This window comes from Hemicordylus capensis, chromosome 1 (genome assembly GCF_027244095.1).
Source record: "Hemicordylus capensis ecotype Gifberg chromosome 1, rHemCap1.1.pri, whole genome shotgun sequence".
Taxonomy (NCBI): Eukaryota; Metazoa; Chordata; class Lepidosauria; order Squamata; family Cordylidae; genus Hemicordylus; species Hemicordylus capensis.
In genome coordinates this window covers 40653216-40670964 of record NC_069657.1, presented here as the reverse complement: position 1 = coordinate 40670964, position 17749 = coordinate 40653216, and the positions used below count along the sequence as shown (strand labels likewise).

General features: G+C 43.4%; 1 long non-coding RNA gene across 1 annotated transcript in view; it reads right to left on the bottom strand.

The window, feature by feature from the left end:
• The window catches only part of LOC128345723 (uncharacterized), a 39952-nt gene extending 29100 nt beyond the window's left edge, over positions 1-10852 (bottom strand). The window contains exons 1-2 of the long non-coding RNA XR_008316600.1: positions 10787-10852; positions 8428-8494 (exon numbers count right to left, since the gene is read on the bottom strand). This is a non-coding gene — a long non-coding RNA (uncharacterized LOC128345723). The remainder of the gene's footprint in view (positions 1-8427; positions 8495-10786) is intronic.
• Positions 10853-17749: the final 6897 nt, after the last annotated feature.

The window sequence follows — 17749 nt, the reverse complement described above, 5'->3', positions numbered from 1 at the left end:
CTCTTGAGACAGGATGCTGTACCAGTAGGCTGTTCACATGACCTTTGTGGTGGAGGGCTGGGGAGAGTGGGTGGGTGGGAGTCAGGATTACACCTCCCTTCCCCCCAGATTATCCATCTTTTCTCTTCAGCTGTACTGCTCGCACACCCATACAGTCCATGCTGCAGCAAAAGGTGCAGTCATCTGGAGGCTGGGGAAACGCAGTCTGGCCTCCAGATATCCCACAATTCACCAAACAAGGGGCACAGTGTACTGGGGGATTTCCCCGCTGCTGGTCACTCTAGCCTCCCAGCTCTATGAACACTCAGGCTGTAGGCAGCCCAATCATTTGTACGAATGGGGATTGGGGTAGAAGGGTGAGCTCATGGCCTTCTACCTCAGTATGAGCCGGGGTAAAAAAACTGGCCTTCCCCGGTGAATAGCGCCAGGATAAGGACCATGCCCAGTGCTCCACACAAGCAGCCCACTCCTGGGTAGGGCTGCTCATGTGAATAACTCCAGTGTCTTCACTGGAAAGATGCTTCTGCTTTGGATAGATTTCTCTGTGATTGTACTTGCCATTTTTGATGGCAACTGAGCAGATGTTGACGAAGACATTCTCACACCAAGTTACAGAAGCCTGAAATGATCAGTACAACATGTTACACTGCTGGATAGGGAATTGTGTGGAAGCTCCTTTAAAAGGCCTCCATGTAATGAAAGTAACATGGAGACCAGCCCTCAAATTGTTTCTCCAAAGACGTATATAGCAATAGAATTGTAGAGCTGATCATTACACATGTCTGAATAAACAGGTTCCTCTATACCTGGGGTTCTCAAACTTGGGTCCCCAGATGTTCTTGGACAACTTCCATTTTCCCACAATGGCCAAAAGATGATGATGGGAGTTACAGTCCAACAAAGTCTGGGCACCCAAGGTTGATAATCCCTGCCCCATACAGGAGGACCCCATTAGTCGCGGTTTCATGTATCCGCAGTTGGGTAATTAGCACCCAACCTCAGTATACAAGAGGGTGGAGGGTTAAACCCACATATCTGTGGGTTGGGAGCGGCCGGAAATGACCTCGAATGTCATTTCTGGCTGCCATTTTATGTTTGGAATCCATTTTATGGCTCATTTAGTTGAAAAAATGGGGCAAAGATATGATTTTTTGCTGATTTTTAGCTGATTTGGACTGATTTTCAGCCCCCTGGATGCCATATATCACTCTGCAACATAGTAGGGCACTTTGGGGTGATTTGAGGGGAAAATTGAGGCAAAAACCATGATTTGGGCCAATTTTCAGACATTTTGAGCTGTCCGGGAACCTAGACCCCTGATTCCCATAGACCTAATGCCCCATTATTCATGGATTTGCTATCCACAGCCCCCTCCCAATGGAATGGAACCCTTACAAATAATGGGGTTCTCCTGTATCTAATATAGTTGTGGGACAGTTTAATTATATCCACACCATGGAGTACAGTTGCCATGTCCTGGCTCCAATTTCTCTTCAGGGCCTAGAGAGCTGTTTTAACACATTGAGAAGTATTCCTAAAAATAGTTTTGACATCCATACATAGTGTACTTCTGCACAGCTCCCTAACCATATCAAAACAGGCCTTTTACATAGCTCCCTATAGCAGCATTTCCCAGCCAGTGTGCGGCGACACATTAATGTGCCATGGGATACTGGCCAGCATGCCACACTGACTCCCTCTGAGTCAGCTACAGAAGTGAGGAGTCTGAACTCCCTGCTTTTGTAGCTGGCTCTCTCCTTTATGCACCTAGAGGGATGCATCTTTCTTTGTGCATTATGGGGTGAGTCAGCTCCAAAAGCAGGGAATTCAAACTCTTCACTTTTGCTGCTCACTCCTAATAATATTTTTTTTAAATCCCATGGTGACTGTGTTGGGGGAGGGGGGCAGTGTGTCCCTCAAGTGTGCCTCAGGATGAAATGGTTTGGAAAACACTGCCCTGTAGCAGGAATTCACAATCTGTGGTACTCCAGATGTTGCTGAACTACAACTCCCATCACCTCTAGCTCCAATTTATTGTGGCTGGGGATTATCGAAGTTGTAGTTCAGCAAGCTCTGCAGTACCACAGCTGAGAAACCCTGCCCTATAGTATAGAGTATCCCTAAATTAGCCACAGACAAAAAAATGATTTCTACCAGAAATTTTTGTTTCTTCTACCAATATTGAAAACCATACTGTTCAAGACCATTAGATGAAGGAGCAAAAGGATTTAGAGAAGAGGAAAGGAAAAGAGAACAGAGAAAACAGCGAAGCAAAATAAATAAATATATAAGAAGAGGAAGGCCATGCATTTAAGAATCTCATGACACATCATATTGCTGCCATATTAACTTCAATCCTGTGTATGCATAAAATTCAGCTGCCAAAACCAAGTAAATTTCTTTCCCAAATAGCATTAAATTTATTTCTACAAGCTGTCCAAGTGATTCAATTTTGTGATGAACTGATAAAAATGCATCATCGGCCAGCATCAGACCAAGCATTTCCTTCAGTCTCATTTAAGCTTCAACTACAGGCAGCTAAAGTAATCCTGTTAAGAATGAGCCACAGCAGTTAAATGTCTCCCTCTATTAAGGTCGATTCTAGGCCACTATCCAGATAGCAAGGCCACTAAGCAAAATTAATAACTCCTACTGTGTTGGGTTGTGCTTGTAGGCGACTGATCTCACTGCAAGGTTTAAATCTCCATGTCTTAGGTCTATATATGCGACTAACAATCCTTCTTGGGCCATGCAGACCTAGCAAACTGAAACTGATGGTATTATTGGTCTGTGGTGTTAATCATTTTTTACTAAATGTGCTAGGTTAGTGTTTTGGGTTTTTTTAAAATTACGTGTTATTGCTTTGGCAAAGAACACATTAACCATACTTGTGACTTGTGGTGAGTTAATGTGAAAACTAATGTTACAGTTTCCTAAAAAGTTTCCTTATTTGAAGAAGCATATAGGAAATACAGTTTCTTTATCTGAAGAAACCTGCATTGGATCCCTCAGAGTTAGCTAATTACAGACCCATTTCTAATCTTCCATGGTTGAGCAAGGTGCTTGAGTGGGTGGTGGTCTCTCAGCTCCAGGCAGTTTTGAATGATACAGATTATCTAGACCCATTCCAAGCTAGCCTTTGAGTGGGCTATGGGGTTGAGACTGCCTTGGTCAGCCTAATAGATGATCTCCAATTGGCTTTCAACAGAGGGAGTGTGACTTTGCTGATCCTTTTGGATCTCTTGGCAGCTTTCAGTACCTTCGAACATGGTATCCTTCCGGGTCATCTGAGGGAGGTGGGATTGGTAGGAACAGTGGTTCCATTCCTAGCTCTTGGCTAGATTCCAGATGGTGTCACTTGGAGACTACTGTTCTTCAAAGCGAGAACTAAAGTATCAAGTTCCACAAGGCTCCATGCTGTCTCCAATGCTCATATCTATATGAAATCGCTGGGAGAGATCATCACGAGGTTTGGTTCAGGATGTTATCAGTATGATATCAATATATCAAGACTATATAACTAGATATTAAAAGTGCAAAGCTATCGTGCAAAAAAGTGGGAGGAGCACAAGTCTTTCAGATGGTGTGCTATGTCGGATGAACACATTATAGCACACAGGAGGCAGCAGGAGGTCAGACTAGAGCTGGTTAGACCCACCCCTTACCAGCATTCACTGGATTTTGGATGCAGCCATGTAGAACCTGGCAACGCTGTATGTAATAGCAGGCTTAGAGTCAGAAAGCACCATACAGACAAAGATATGGCTTGAACGTCCTAGGTACTTGCATAGCAATAGATGGATGAAGGGAGAGCGAACGTCTCTATAATACAAATAGTGAAGTAGGACATGCTCAGTTTCAATCTGCCCAGAGCCAAAGGGGCATTGTTGCTCTGCGAGTGGGATCTTTCTGAAATGGCCTTCAAGCACAGCTGAAGGGAAGGAATGACAATGTGCCAAGGTGAATACTCCCCCATGTTTTGGGACTTCCAGTTGAGTAATAGAGGACACCGGGGAGGGTAAATATCCCTGGATGAGGGATAACAAACTGAAGTTGAATCCAAATAAGACAGAGGTACTGACTGGGGGGGACCCAAGAGATGGTTTAGGTTTGCCTGTTTTGGATGGGGTTACACTCCCCCTAAAAGTTCAGGTATCCCCTGAAAGTTCAAGAACCCCCTGAAGGTTCAGAGCTTGGGAGTGCTCCTGAATCCAAAACTCTCTCTGTTTTCTTAGGCTTTTAACTGAAAATAATTTTAAACTGTCTAATTGTTTTTATCACATTAAATTGTTTTAACTTTTTATTCTGTGAAATGGTTCTTAATTGTTTTACTCTGTTTTATATTTGTTGTGTTTTAAATTGTGTACACTGCCTAGTGATACATGTATCAGGCAGAATATAAATATGATAAATAATAAATGAATAAAATGGAATATTCCTTTTTAAGTGACAGTAACATTTAAGTTTACTGTTAGGTACCAGCATCTAACAAGAGATATGTCTGCTCATCCACACTTGCTGATGTTCTGCACAGCCCTCAAGGACATATACCTAAAATAAAAAAAATCCTTTGGGAGGAGCAGCAAAGATCACTCCTGTTCCCCCTCTGCATGAATTTGCCCACTCAGAAATCTGCTAGGTGGAGCTGTGATGCAGAGGCATCTACCAATGCAGCTGCTGTCAGGAGTCCTAACACTGCAGAGGGACAGCCAATGTAACATCACATTGTCTGTCCAATAAAGAACTATGGCCAAACAGGCATCCACAGTGGTGGGGGAGCTGATTTCCCTGCAAGCTACTGCTTCTTAAATCATGTAGTATGTACTCTCAGAAGTCCCCTAAACTTTTCAGGAGTGCAAGGGTATGCAGGAAATTTTTCTGGGTAACATAGAGGCTAGAGGTGTGTTAAAAGCTGGTTGACTTTGAGCTGGTTTGGTCCGACAGTTCAGGGTTGAGCTAAACCACCCACGCTTCGGCTCGACCCCGGACCAAACCTTTCCCAGCTGTTTGCGGAGGGGGGTGCGGACTAAATAGTTTGTTTGTGTGTGTGTGTGTGTGTGTGTGTGTGTGTAAACTTACCTCCTCCAGGAGCTTCTCTGAGGCAGTTGGTGGGGGGAGGGTCCTAAGGAAGTTCCCTCTCCCCCCCACCAGACTCCATTATTGCAGCCATAACTCAGTTTGGGCGGTATTTGGCCCTTTCCATTTTGGAGGCCGCTGTGCATGTGCAAATAGCCCCTGTGTGGCTTGTGTCATGACTTACCCGGAGGGGGTAATTTGGAAAAAATATATATATTTTTTTACTATTTGTCTGTGAACCCCCTGGATATGCACCCACAACCCACCCATCTGAACTTGGGGGGGGGGGCAGTTCGAAGGAGTTCCTGCCCAGTCTGGTTCGGGTTTGGTTCAGACTCTAACTGAACTGGGCCAGCCACTTCTGTGCACACCCTTAATACAGGCTGGACATGGAAATCTCATGTTAGCTCTATCATGTTATCAATTGGCTTTAAATATGGAAACACAGCAAAACCACACTACATTCTTTTAAATAATTTTTTCTACCCTGTACATCTGCAAAGGGTATAATTCATACAAAAAGGGGGGGGGGGGAATCCACTCACCCAAATTTCTCCTGCACAGTTGCAATTTAGATGGATTAAAATTGCATAATAGCCAGCAATTGACCCTTCATGCAACTCTCATTCATTACGAATGGGCAGGAGTTGGCAAACTTGGCTCTCCAGCTGTTGTTGAACTACAACTCCCATCATGCTCAGCCACAATTTGCAGCTGGAGAGCCAAGGTTGCCTAACTCTGTAATAGAGTTTAAGAGTTATTTCCACTGGACTTTCCTATTCACTGACTGATTGAAATATTAAGAAACAAAGTGTATTGGCTTCAAGATTCAGCCTGGCTGTGAAAGCAGGCATCCCTAATTGGCTATCCACCACTGCGATAAGCCATAGCCAGTACTGATTCATTACTCCCAAAGAGGAAATCAAATTGTGAATCTCACCATGGTTCAGACTTCCAGTGTGCTGGGTTGTGCTATCACACTTGGAGAGAAGCAGATGTAAGTGAACCCTGTACCCAATGAAAATTCTATTATCATTCTTTAAATGACAATTCCCCAGATTTAAAACAAACTACGGTTATTAATTGGGGTGAATCAGTGTCCAAGGTGGGGCAGTGTACTAACCTGACTATGGTCCTGGGTGGTTAGTTTATACCTAACTTGAAATTAAACAGACAATTTCACTTTTTTTCCCCAGAGCTGTCAATCTGATACATTTTACCAGTGCCAAATCATTAAAAGGAACATAAAATGTACAGAACCTGTTATAATGAGCCATTAACTACCAGTGCTTGGTTGTTTTTAATCTGTGCATATGTATGGAATGTTTCATTGGACTCTGTGTTAAACATTAGCTCATGGAAAACCTGAGGTTATGTTTAGATTGTGCTGAGGAGAACCTGAAGAGAATAGCAATAAGTCCCACATACTTTTGATATGTTTGTGGCATATTTGCATACCATTGTGTTAAGATAATCATTCCCCTGCCCCAACATTACATGTTGATGCTCTTCTATATTTAAACCCACTCCCATTACAAATGTTCTTGGTGTCTGTTTCTGTATAACCCAACATATGTAGTATCTGTTCAGGGAAACTAGCTAGCCCTGTGAAGCTTGCATCTTACCACTGTTGTACACATTAAACAAAATGAAACGGAGGTTATAAAATCTAGGCCCCTGTCTCTGTGTCTCCTCAGGCTGCGTGGAGCCCAAGGAGACACACAATCCTGGCAGCCGGGTTAAGGGAGTACTTTCTCCCTTAACCTTGGCTAAGAGCCGGGTTTAGGAGTGGGATTAATCTGGGTAGAAGCCCCAGGATTTGTGCAGAACTCGATGCTCCACACAAGTAGCCTGGTCTAGGCTGCTTTTGAGAAGAGCCTCTCAGTGTAAATTATAGAATTGCTTTGACTCCATCTTTATTTTTTATCAAGAAGGAGTTTTACAAAAACACGTAATGCCAAAAACATAATACGATCTCTTAAAATAAATGGATGAAGAGCACTTTGGGATAGACTAATGTTCCATTCGGAGAAGTAGTCTCCCCATGCTCAAGGAGAGAAGGGTAATTTTTTTAATTTTATAAAAGGCAACACAAGCAGCTTGTAAAATCTATTTAGTTTATAAGCAAGTTTATGAACAGAATCACTTCCCCCCTTCAAATCCGTGTTTAGATGCTTGGAACACACTTTGGAAATGTGAATTAACATTTTGTGTCTCTAGATTACTAAAAATAACATTTCTCTAATGTGGGACTTTCTTTCTCTAATCTTGAAAAAAAAGTGATTTCATTCATAAACTTGGATATAAAAACTGTCAGCTACTTATGGAGTAATTCTCTTGCCCTTTTCTAGAGAGCAAGCAACAATCCAAGAAGTCTCAGTTCTTTCTGTATCCCTCTGAGGTGGCTGGATGCTTCATGTTTTTCCTTCATTTGGTTCTCTCGAGACGGGGAATATGACAAGGGGAAATTTGGGGGGGGGGTTCATTTCTGAAAAGCTGGCTGCTGTGCAGAAGAAAAATACCCTCATGAGAATTTCTGGGAAAATTCAAGCGCTCAGTACAAATTCATCAGAATTTCTCCCCTCATATTCTCCCCCTGGTAAATTTTGGAGGAATGTAGTGTGTGTGGGGGATATTCTCCCCTAAGTTTATATTCTCCCCCAAGAAAATCAACTGCCCTTTAGTAAAGAGCACAGGAACAAAGGAAGCTTCCTTATACCAAGTCAGACTATTGGTCTATCTAGCTCAATATAGTTTACACTGAATGGCAGCAGCAATCAGTGGTTTTCAGGGTTTCAGACAGGGTTCTTTCACAGTCCTATCTGGAGATGCTAGGGATTGAACCTGAGACCTTCAGCATGCAAAGCAAAATCTCTACCACTGAGCTACAGCTCCATCCTTGGTTAACCAAGGACACAGTACTGACTTGACTCCGAGCAGTACCCCATCCTTTGTTTCCTTGCTGTGATGGTGTCGTGTGCTTCTAACAACTTGGTGACCCAAGAAGATGTTGCGTGCTATCATTTGATCACATTGTCTAGCCTGTAGGATTGTTGTAAAAAATAAAAATTAGGACCTCCTGCCCTCATTCCACCAGATCTTTGGATCATACTAGTCCAATGTGCTGTGTCTCTGACAGTGGATAATACCTGGAGATCCATTTTCATTACACTTATTCATTGTTCTATGACATAGAGCATGCAGCCAAAATTGGGTCATTTTTTGTACGATGGTGCTACAATTTCAGGGTTGAAAGGCCTTCATTCCACTTGCAAAACCTTTTGGAGATATATAGCAGAGCACAAAGGAAGAAAATATGGAGCAATAGCTAGTGGGATTTCAAAAACTCACTGCTTGACATTTGAACAGGCAGTGCCCCGTGCTGGTTTTAGTCTGCAGCTGTGGATAAGTTTTTTCCCTGCATTTAAAGAAAAGAATTACTATTATTCCAGAATGTTATACGGTGTAATATTTTTACTTTTGACATTCACAGCACCACAGTCCTGCCCTTATTCTAACTCAGTATTTTTACATCTCTTAAGAGAACATGTAGTAGATTATTGAAAGTTAGGGCAGAAAACTCCAAAGACTGGGAAATGGGTCACCAGCCATTCATTATATGTTCCCCAACCATCTGAATCAAAGTTGAACCTTTTAGATGACTTTCGGTTGAGTTTTTGCATGGTGAGCGGTACAGTATCCCTTAAAAGCCTATTAGGACTGCCAGTGTCAGCCTGTCCCCTGCTGTAGCTCTTCTAATGTTCAGGCATTGCAGCCAGAATAGTGGCATGCTAAGCGAGGCTAGCAGGACTGAACTGGACATCTCTGCCCAAAAGACCTCTAAAGAATGCTCAGATCCCTCCACATACCTTTCCTGCAATTGCAATTGAGAACTGATGCTGGGTGGACGATGATATCTCCTGAAATGTAGTAGTAATGGCCATGCACAGTCCCATGATGAGGTCACCAGTTTATAGCAATGACTGAACGGCTTGGGTCTGGATTACCTTAGAGCAGGCATCCTCAAACTGCGGCCCTCCAGATGTTGCTGAACTACAACTCCCAGCATCCCTAGACACAATTTTTTTGTGGCTGGGTATGCTGGAAGTTGTAGTTCAGCAACATCTGGAGGGCCGCAGTTTGGGGATGCCTGCCTTAGAGAGTGCCTTCTTCAGTATGATCCCCATTGCCCGTTGAGGTCATCTGGAGAGGTCTGTCTCCAGTTGCCACTGGTACATCTGGTGGCGACTCAGAACCAGGCCTTTTCTGTAGCTGCTCCTGGTCTATGGAATGCACTCCCGGCAGATACCCACAGTTTAGGCTTGCTGTCAGCCTTTAACAGAGCCTTAAAAACTTATTTGTTTGGCCTGGACTTCCAAGGCTTGTAAAGTGTTGTTGTTTTTTTAAAGTATTTTAATTGGTTTTAAATGGTTTTAATTGTTTTTGAATTATTTTTATATTGTTTTTAGCAATGTGTTTTGAATTGTGTATTTTTATGTCTTTTTAAAAGTTGTTGTACACAGCTCAGAGCCTCTGGATGGGGCGGTTTATAAATGTAATAAATAAATATGAATATAATAATAATAATAATAATAATAATAATAATAATAATAATAATACAATAACAAAATGCAAAGATCTACAAATTGAAATTGAAAGGCTGTGGCAGAAAAAGACCAAAATAATCCTAGTGTTAATTGGCACCCTGGGTGCAGTTCCAAAAGACCTTGAAGAGCACCTCAACACCATAGGGGCCACAGAAATCACCATCAGCCAATTACAAAAAGCAGCTTTACTGGGAACAGCCTATATTCTGCGACGATATCTATAATAACAGCAACAACATTGATAATAAAATTCAGCCATCCCAGGTCCTTGGGAAGGACTCGATGTCTGTATAAAACAAACCAGTCAATAACATCTGTCTGACTGTGTAAATAAATAAATAAATAAACAAAAATGTCACAGAGTTGATCATCCAATCTCCTATATTCTTATGGCCTGGCTGTGCAACTATGTGCACACAATGTTCTAGGACAGGGGGTTCCCCCAACCTGTGGCACTCCAGAAGTTGCTGAACGACAACTCCCATCATCCCCAGCAATCATTTATTGTGGCTAGGGGTGATGGGAGTTGTAGTTCAGCAACATCGGGAGTACCTCAGGTTGGGAACCCCTGTTCTAGGATATGACTGAGTTCCTGGTACGGCTGCCTGGAAGGAACTCACTGAATGCTCCCTATGACTATTACCCATTCATACTACATAAAAGAATTTCAGGAGATGCCGTTTTCTCAAATAGACTTCCATAATAAGCAGTACAGCACCACTGGTGCCTGTCAAAATGTCTCTTTCTCATTGCCTTGGAACATTTAAGGCATAAGCACTGTTTCTGGTAGAAAAAATGGCGTGCCTAATGGACAGGGAATAACATCGTCATCATTATTAGTGATGCTGACTAGTATTACATGACTGTCATTTGATAGTCAAATCTGGCAGTTCTGAGGAAATGTGAGAGCAGCATAACTATCTACAAAATTCCTCTCCAACTTGGATATTAATCTGAGCTGGGGGGGTGGGGGGCGGGACTGAAGCCCGGCCTGCCTGTATTCCAGCTTCCCACCAGTTTCCTGTTTCCAAGCCGCTTCTTCCCCATATACCTTTCTTGTGGCTCCAGCAGTGTCAATAGAAGAATCAAAAGGCATTTCTCACCTTCCTCCCTTCATGGATGCCTGGCATGAAATCATCACAATGTGCCAGATGCAAAGAGAGCCGAAAGCATAATCTTTCTATTGCAGAAGTGCTGGAAAGACTACAATTCCCAGCTCTCCCTGCATCTGGTATTCTGTGATGACTTCATGTCCGGCATTAGGGAGGAGGAAAGGGGAGAAAGTGTGTGTCGTAACCTTAACCTAGGTAAGACTGTTAGGCATACAACCAATCACTTTGTTGGCCTGACCTTGGGCCTAAAGGAGCAGGAGGCAAAATCGGTTTAGAAGCTTTCTTTATTCACTGAACAAAATTTTTTAAATGACGTTTCCTAAGAGGCCAGAATCTTTCCTGCTGGGAATAATTCAAGGAGAGTTCTCTAGAAGAAATTTAACATTTTTTATGTATGCAACCACGGCGGCTAGAATAGTATATGCGCAGAAATGGAAAGACAATAAAATGCCCTCAAAAGAAATCTGGTTGATAAAAATTTTGGAATATGCTGAGATGGTGAAACTTACAGCACTTATAAGTGATAAAAATTTGGAATGCTTCAAAGAAGATTGGGGACCATTTTTATTTTATTTAAAGAACTATTTTTCTAATATGGACCTTTCAGCAGGCTTTGAAATATAGTTAAAAAAAGCAGGTTGGGTTGGATAAAATCGAGTAGTAATGTGGAGTATGTATGTTCTGAAATATTATAGCAATGGTTTATCTGTATAGTTAATGTGAACTGCGCAGACAGGTAAGCGGGAAGTCAACACACACTTAATTAATTAAATAAATAAATGTAGTTGGATTGTTAACTTATTGTAAAAACCATTAAAAAATTTAAAATGCAAAAAAAAAAAAAAGAAGAAGAAGCTTTCTTTATTCAGACAAGACTGCAATAAACTCAGGGCAGCTTGCACTTAGAAAACAGAAAGTTAAGCCACACCCAACCAAACACAACCTAATCTTAAAGAGACTAGGTACACAACCTAATCTTAGGAGACTAGATATGTACTACAGTGAGGCACTTCACACAATGAGTGTGACGCACCAGATGGGGCTTGTGCTGGAAGAGCGGGCTTAACCTGCTATCCCTGCACACGAGGAGTCACTCATTGCTGGTTGGCCTCATCGGCCGCCCAGATGACCGGCTGCTCTGGTCAGGCGCTCCTGCGCCTTGTCTTGGCTCTGTTTGGAGCTCTGGGGGAAGGGAAGCGCCACCGTGCAGTGCCCCGGCCCCCTGAAACCCAGGAAGGCACCATGTGAGTGTGTGATGCCGTCCTGGGGTCCCCCTTCCATCCTGAGTGTGTCAGCTGCTGCTGCAGGCAGTCACAGCTGACACATGAGCAAAAGAACAAGGTTAACAGAGTGCTTGTTCCGTTAAGCTCATTTAGGGGTAGGGTTTTTTAGTCAGGCTAGCCACACCGAGTTTGCCCGTGAGCCTGGTGGTTCTCACAATTGCTCAAATCCAGGCTGGGCTCCCGTAGCCTGGTTTTGAGAGATCATGTGAATAGCTTCCATGTGTTTCTCCATTCTCCTGCAGCTGCTTAAATTGCATGAAAGGAAAGTGGGGGGGAGGAGAGAGGAAGTCAGGTAGGATGAAAGGGGGTGGTGGGGGTGTTCTGGAGGCATGAATATCATTGGAAACTGAAGATCATCGGAAGAACAACATAATAAACTATTTCTTGTGTTGGAGGAAAATAGTTTATTTTTTCTGGACACAATAGGGTTTGCAGAGTTTGCCGATCAATAGTCTGGTTCTGATGATCAAAAATTGGGTAGGACAAGCATCCTACCAAGCTTTGGGAGCTGTGCACACACACAACTTTCAATCATGTATGAGCAAACAACTAGGTAGAAAGAGTGGGGAATGATTGCCTTTGAGAGAGGAGCTGGTAGGACGGCTTTTCCTCCAACCTTGTTAAAATGCTGGGTACAAAATCTGAGTAGGATGATCCTATGCTACGCTACCCAGCTTCTGCCACACATACAATCACTCCCTCCTTAGTTTTCTCTTTAGTTTTCTCACACTTAGTTTTCTCACACACCATTGAAAACTAGGAGTGCACAAAGCTCCTGAAGCTGGTTAAGACGTGTGTCCTACCCAGTTTTTCATCACTGGAACCAGCCTACTAATGACTATTGGGCTGGATCCAAAGGTGCTCTTGCACATATGGGAGGCGTCTTCTACTCAGCACATGCTAGAATGTAGCATGGGGAAAGTGAAACTAAATACAAAGGTGTAACCACAAGTGCTTACAACAAAAGGTGTGCTTTGAGAACTGCTGTAGAAACCTATTTTGTGAACTCTTGTGCAGACATGTGTGGAATAGCACTAGCAGGTTTTTTTTTCCCCTTCTGCTCACAGCACAGTTCCCTGAATCCATCCTATTACTGCTGTTGTTATTCCATGAATGTACGTGGTGCTTTACACAATAACGTAAGTGTAACAGGCTGTCCTTGCCCTGAGAAGTTTACATTCTAGGGTAGGTATAAATGGAGAGTTTTCAGAATGGAGGGAAGTAAGAAGTGGGTTCCCCCAGGGATCTGGACTGGGACTGGTGCTAAATTTCCCGGCAATCAATTTCATGGGATGACCCCTGGTTCTAGTGTTATGCAAGAGGGAGAAGAATTTCTCTCTATCCACTTTCTCCACACCGTGCATGATTTTATAGACCTCTATCATGTCTCCCCACAGTTGTCTTTTTTTCTAAACTAATTAGCCCCATGTGTTGCAGCCTTGCCTCATAAGAAAGGTGCTCTAGGCCCCTGATCATCTTGGTTGTCATCTTCTGCACCTTTTTCCATTCTACAATGTCCTTCTTTAGATGTGGTGACCAGAATTGTATGCAGTACTCCAAGTTTGGCCACACCATCATTTTGTATAAGAGCATTATAATATTAGCAGTTTTATTTACAATCCTCTTCCTAATGACTCCTAGCATGGAATTGGCCTTTTTCACAGCTGCTGCACATTGAGTCTACACTTTCAACTAGCTGTCCACCATGACCCCAAGATCCCTCTCCTGGTCAGTCACTGACAGCTCAGATCCCATCAATGTATACTTGAAGCTGGGGGTTTTCGTCCCAATGTTCATCACTTTACACTTGCCACTGCTAGAACTGAACTGCATTTGCCATTTTCATTCATTCATTCATTCATTCATTCATTCATTCATTCAATTTCTATACCACCCTTCCCAAAATGGCTCAGGGTGGTTTACACAGAGAAATAAGAAATAGATAAGATGGAAATAATTTTGTCGCTCACTCACCTAGTTTGGAGAGATCCTTTTGTAGCTCCTCAAAATCTGTTATGGATTTCTACCTGAAAGAGTTTGGTATCATCTGCAAATGTGGCCACCTCCCTGCTTACCCCTACTTCTAAATCATTTATGAATAAATTAAAAAGTACCGGTCCCAGTACAGATCCCTGGGGGACCCCACTTTTTACTTCCCTCCATTGTGAAAACTCTCCATTTATACCTACCCTCTGTTTCCTGTCCTTCAACCAGTTAGCAATCCACACATGTGCCTGTCCCCTTATCCCATAACTGCTAAGTTTTCTCAGAAGTCTTTGATGAGGAACTTTGTCAAAAGCTTTTTGGAAGTCCATGTATACTATGTCAACTGGATCACCATGATCCACACACTTGTTGACACTCTCAAAGAACTCCAAAAGTTTTGTGAGACAAGATTTACCTTTGCAGGAGCCATGTTAGTTCTCTCCCAGTAGGGCCTGTTCTTCCATGTGCTTCACAATTTTATCCTTGAGGATGCTTTCCATCAATTTGCCTGGAATGGACATTAACCAGCCTGTAATTTCCCAGATCGCCCCTGGTTCTCCTTTTGAAAATTGGTGTTACATTTGCTACTTTCCAGTTCTCTGGTACAGAGCCTGATTGCAGGGATAAGTTATATGTTTTAGCAAGGAGGCCAGCAATTTCACATTTGCGTTCATTGAGGACTCTTGTATGGATGCCATCTGGCCCTGGTGATTTGTTAGTTTTCAGTTTTTCCAGACAGTTTAGAACATCATTTCTTGTCACTTCTATCTGACTCAGTTCTTTAGCTTCCGTCCCTGAAAAGCCTGTTTCAGGAACAGGTATATGCTCAGTATCCTCTGCTGTGAAGACAGATGCAAAGAACTCATTTAGCTTCTCTGCAACCTCCATATCCTCCTTAATAATCTCTTTCACTCCCTCATTATCTAACAGTCCAACCGCTTCCCTGGCAGGTTTCTTGCATCTAATGTATTTAAAGAAGTTTTTGTTATTCCCCTTGATGCTTTTAGCTAAATGTTCCCCAAACTCTCTTTTTGCCTCCCTTATTGTCACCTTGCATTTCTTTTTCCAGAGTTTTTGTTCCTTTCTGTTCTCCTAATTTGAGCAGACCTTCCAATTTTGCCAGAAAAACTCTGAATTCAAGATGACCCCCTCTATAAACAGGACATAACTGGGCGGGGGGACACATCTTGGATTCAGGGAGTACTGTATGAGCATATGCAGTTGTGTGTCTTCAGGCTTCATTTCAAGTTTGGGCTGCCCAGTAGTCCATTTTGGGCTGCCCAGTAGTCCATTTGGTCCATTTCCACCCAGTTTGGGCTGCCCAGTAGTCCATAGCAAAAGACATTTCAAGTGTGCACCACATTTCAAGTGTGCACCTACTAAGGTATGATATACCTTAGTATATCATACTGGTACGCTCATCAGAGACCTGTATTTGGCAGTGGGTCCCTGTTGAATATACACTTGGTAGCAAACCTGGGTTTCACATAGTGGATTGTGTGAAATGTCCTGAGCTCTCTGTCCTGTGGGTCACATTGCCTCTCTTCTGACTTTACCTAATACTTTCTGCCAATCTAAACCATAAAATATCTCCTTGGGGGTCAGTGCAGCAGCCATTTTCTATAGTGTTAATCTCAGAGTATTTGCTTAATTCCATTTGGATTTCATTATAAAGTATTTAAGAATCAGCTCTGTCTCTGCCTAGAGATTTTCAACAAGGGTTGCATTAATCTCTTAAGAAGGATTAACAGCTGTAGACAGATGTATTCATCGGAGCTAATTTTAAAATACTGGCCATTATATTATTCAACATTAGCCAATAGAAATGCTATCAATCAAGCCAATTGAAAACAGTATACCTACATGGATCTAGGTTTTTTTTTTAATTTAAAAAAAAAGGTGGACAGGGGAAAGGATGCTTTGAAAAGGCAAACAGAAAAGGAACGTGGTTTGCACAGGGAAGGAAGATATAATCTTGATTTTAAATATATGCTCTACAGGGATGGCCCATGTAAGGCAAGGCACAAATGCTGCCCATGGTGCTGGTGAGGTCAGCCCCCTTTCCAAATCAGCCTTGCAAGATCTGAAAAGGGCACAGGGTGTTAGGGAGAAGGGAAGGTTACCAGTAGCCTTCTCTGCTCTCCTTGTGATTCTTGTAAGCTTTGCTGGAGGGGTGAGGAGAGGCACTCCTTGAAAGTTTGCAAAGGGCCAACCAGGCCCTAAGAGCTGCTCTGCTGGTGACAATGGGGGCCATCTTGCTATCTTGCTGGAGACCTGATGATCTGCCACCAGAGGCAACTGCCTCACCTTGCCTCATGAAAGGGCCACCCCTTGAGTCCTAAGTATATGTGACTCAAATTGTTTACACAGACTGGCTACTTTAAGAAGCAGAGTTCCTTGAACCATTCACTCCTAGCACAGTGGTTAATATCAACACTGAAGCTCTTCTCACAATCAGTGAGAAGAGCTTCTGTTGGGTCTGCAGGGAGAGTGGGCTTAGCTTGCACTCCCTGAAGATGATTGAACATGTAGCCCTAGGTGGACAGACAGGCCACCCACACGACTGCTGGCTCCATCATGGAGCCAGTGGGGGAAGTCCCCGGATGCCCCACATGAGTGTGGGGGGCATTCTGGGGGGACCCCCTATACAGGGAGGCTGCTTACAGGCTCCGGTTAGGGGTCTACTCATGTGTCACCGCACACAAGCAGGAAGAAAAGGTTAATGGAGTGCCCGCTCTGTTAACCTCATTTAATGGGAGAATGTTTCGGTGGGCTAGCTGCCATGGGAGCACCGGGCTTGCCCGCGAGCCCAGTGGTTCCCACGATCACTGGAAAGTGGGCTAAGTTCCCTTAGCCCACTTTCCAGTGATCGTGGGAATAGCCTCACTATGTTATCAAACTATAGAGACTTGAGCAATACCAGTGTCAGGGTCTGGCCAACTGCCAGGGAAGATCACGGGACAAAACGGAGCTTCTGCAACAGGATACGGCTTGGAAAGTCCGTCTTGACCAGACTTGGCTGCACGCTGTCGACACGGAGGTTGACAAATGTTGCTTTTCAGCAGTGAGTAGAAAGCTGGTGATGTAATTTATAGTGCAAGCCAAGAGCTCCCAGCTGGCAGGAATTCAAGGCTTATCAGCCCTCTGCAAGAGGCGTTTGCTCCTCCTAATAGTCTCTAATTGAGTCCTGCGTCTCGTAAGACGCCGCTGTTGTGGAGTCAGTGGAGCTTGATTGCATAGCTCCTCTTCGGATTGGTCCTTCACGATTTCTGCTGTCTCAGGTTGTTGTGCCTGCTCTGAATCATTACCTGGATCTACCACAGCCGTTTCATGAACACTGACAGCCGGGATCTGCCCCTCAGACACTCCTGCATCAGCTGGAAAGTTGACAGCTTCCCCTTCCTCCTCGCTGTCTGAGATCGAGGGCATGACAACCAGCTTTAGAATTATAACTGGGTAACCCACGTAATCAAATTTCACAGAGCCAGTGGGTATAGGAAATTTGGCCCAGGCCTTTTTGAGCTCTTTGGGCACTGGAAGAAAGTGATCATCAGAACCTTGCAATATTTCCCTAAAGAACCAAGCTTGGTCCTTATAACTCATGGAAGCTCTTCTCATGATCTGTGAGAAGAGTTTCTTCTGGGTCTGAGGGGAGAGCAGGCTGGGCAGTCAGATCGGAGCCGGT